The sequence below is a fragment of the Eurytemora carolleeae genome, unplaced genomic scaffold, assembly GCF_000591075.1.
Source record: "Eurytemora carolleeae unplaced genomic scaffold, Eaff_2.0 scaffold1749, whole genome shotgun sequence".
NCBI classification, from domain to species: domain Eukaryota; kingdom Metazoa; phylum Arthropoda; class Copepoda; order Calanoida; family Temoridae; genus Eurytemora; species Eurytemora carolleeae.
In genome coordinates, this window is record NW_019397714.1 from 4,250 (window position 1) to 7,175 (window position 2,926).

Here is a 2,926-nt window from a genome sequence, read left to right on the forward strand (position 1 = left end):
GGGGGGGGGGGGGGCAAGAAGGGAACAGAATAAGGGACTGTTTAGTTCAGAAAGATACTAATAGATGTCTCAACGCTTTGTTTTGTTTAGTTCATTTATTCTTTACTTGATTAACATTTTCTAAAAATCTTCTTTTTTTCTATTTATTTTTGATTTAAAAATAAAACAAAATATTAATTGTTTACTAAACTGTATAAATAAATTATTTATTAGCTCTGCCTAAGTTAAACCTGGTAGTTTTTAAAAAAGATATGTCTAAACTTTATCATCTGATTGGTTCCTTGTTTGATCATGTTTTTTCACTCTCTATGCTACCCGATTTGAGTAAATTGAAATAAATGAATTTCTCCTTGGTTTAATCCCTGCAACTAATTATACTTCTTATAATAGAAGCCTGTGTAGTTTAGTTAATTTGTTCAAACTGTAAATAATTTTTAATTTATTTTAAGAATAATGTGAGTTTTGAAGAAAGATTGAATTTATAGAAATTTTATATTTTTTTTCATGAAAGTAAAACAGAGAACAGAATAATTTTGTATAAAACGGTTAAATTTAAACTATGATAGAGAATTTTGTCCGCCCCTTGTGAGTGGAGAACCATGATCAAGGGTCCTGGAACTATATCTATCTTGATCATGATCAAGGATCCTGGAACTATATCTATCTTGATCATGATGAAGGGTCCTGGAACTAACTATCTTGATCATGATCAAGGGTCCTGGAACTATAACTATCTTGATCATGATCAAGGGTCCTGGAACTATAACTATCTTGATCATTATCAAGGGTCCTGGAACTAACTATCTTGATCATGATCAAGGGTCCTGAAACTAACTATCTTGATCATGATCAAGGGTCCTGGAACTAACTATCTTGATCATGATCAAGGGTCTTGGAACTAACAATCTTGATCATGATCAAGAGTCCTGGAACTATTACTATCTTGATCATGATCAAGGGTCCTGGAACTAACTATCTTGATCATGATCAAGGGTCCTGGAACTAACAATTTTGATCATGATCAAGGATCCTGGAACTCACTATCGTGATCATAATCAAGGATCCTGGAACTAACTATCTTGATCATGATCAAGGGTCCTGGAACTAACTATCTTGATCATGATCAAGGGTCCTGGAACTAACTATCATGATCATGATCAAGGGTCCTAGAACTAACTATCTTGATCATGATCAAGAGTCCTGGAACTAACTATCTTGATATGATCAAGGGTCCTGGAACTAACTATCTTGATCATGATCAAGAGTCCTGGAACTATATCTATCTTGATCATGATCAAGGGTCTTTGAACTAACTATCTTGATCATGATAGGGCGGTCTCCCCCCCCCCCCCCTCGTACGCCACTGGTTGGGACTTGTGAGATTGTTGGACATCAGTTTTGGTTTTTATTTTTAGATTAACAAATAATATACTTTCATACATCAATTAATTATGATGAATAAAGATGCAAAAAAAGTTGAGAAATATTTGAATTCTTTTTTCTTAATAGAGATTAGACATGAGACAAACTACTCATTGATAAAAATATGCCTCCAGAGAGGATTGAACTCTCGGCCTCTGGTTTACAAGACCAGCGCTCTGCCACTGAGCTATGAAGGCTGTTATATATGAGACTTTACAACTAGAGAATAAAATTATATTATTGCAACATGCAGGAATAATATATATATAAAAAACTATATATATATAAAAACTACAGATAAGAAAACAAATCTATCTTTACTATTTTTCACATTCACTAAACACTAATAGTTTAATGAATTGTTGAAATAAAATTAAATACAAAATATATATTATCTGATATGATTTTTTTTAGTAGCATCAATTATTGTAAAAATTCTGAATTATTTCCTTTTTCATAAATTACATTTGTTTATTCCTATTCCCTGGGTCCATTGGTGTGTTGGAACCTGGAGGTAGTGTTTTTTTTATGTGTTTTTAGAGTTTTTTGGTTTAAAAAATGTCTTCCACAGCCAGGGGCGTACTAGGGCATTTGTTTAGGGGCCGGGACACAGATATGGGTTATTAACCTTATAGAGTCTAAAAATTATTCCTTTGCTTGAAAAACTAACTTTTTAACTTTATAAATTTATCACTTAACTCCATCACAGCTAACTAAATCAATAATCACAGCATCATTAAAAATTATATTTTACTAATAAACGAAATTCTTCTAAATTTTTAGATAGAATATACTCAATCTACATATTCACCAACTCTTTTAAGCTTCAATTTTCTGGGATTTGCTTGCACAACATTTCAATGTTTTTTTTCAGTAGAGAGCTCAGACAGCCTTATAGGGTGTAAAAAAGCTATAAGTGCAAGATCGTTAAGTCTGCTCTCCGTCATAGTACATCTTGTGTAATGAAGTATTCTCTTTAGAAGGCTAAAACTGTTCTCTCCTTGTATTAACAGTGAATTTACACAAATCCTTAGTCTTTGTCATTGTAAGGTGTTACTTTTTAAACATAGTTTCCTTTTAATTTTATATTTTCCAGGGGGGCAGGAGGACTACTGCCCCCTAGGTACACCACTGTGCCTGGCCTGAGGAAGGGAAATGCAAGCAGATGTAATATTAAAAGAACCTCCCCTATGGGTGCCCCCCTCAGCCTCCCAGGGGGGGGGCACGTGTAGAGGGGGGCGAGGGGGGGCGCGGCCCCCCCTCGTACGCCACTGTCCACAGCGAAATTATTTAAAATCAATTTATATTTTTATTTTCAAATTTTGTTTCTACATATTTACCTTCACCCCTGTGCTGAAAATTGTTAAATATCCACTCCCCCTTCCTATTTTTTTAACCTTAAAGAAATTTTTTTACATTTAAAATAAAAATAAAATGTGAACCCAGCTTTGACTGGAGTTTTCTCAAAACAAGTCAAACCACCTAACTTAAAATAAAACCAGGA

The 2,926-nt window shown here is 33.8% G+C and overlaps 1 non-coding gene across 1 annotated transcript; it reads right to left on the bottom strand.

Annotated features, from left to right (window-relative positions):
• Positions 1 to 1,547: 1,547 nt before the first annotated feature.
• Trnat-ugu (transfer RNA threonine (anticodon UGU)) lies at positions 1,548 to 1,619 on the bottom strand. Its single transcript has one exon. It is a non-coding gene; the product is annotated as a tRNA-Thr (tRNA).
• Positions 1,620 to 2,926: the final 1,307 nt, after the last annotated feature.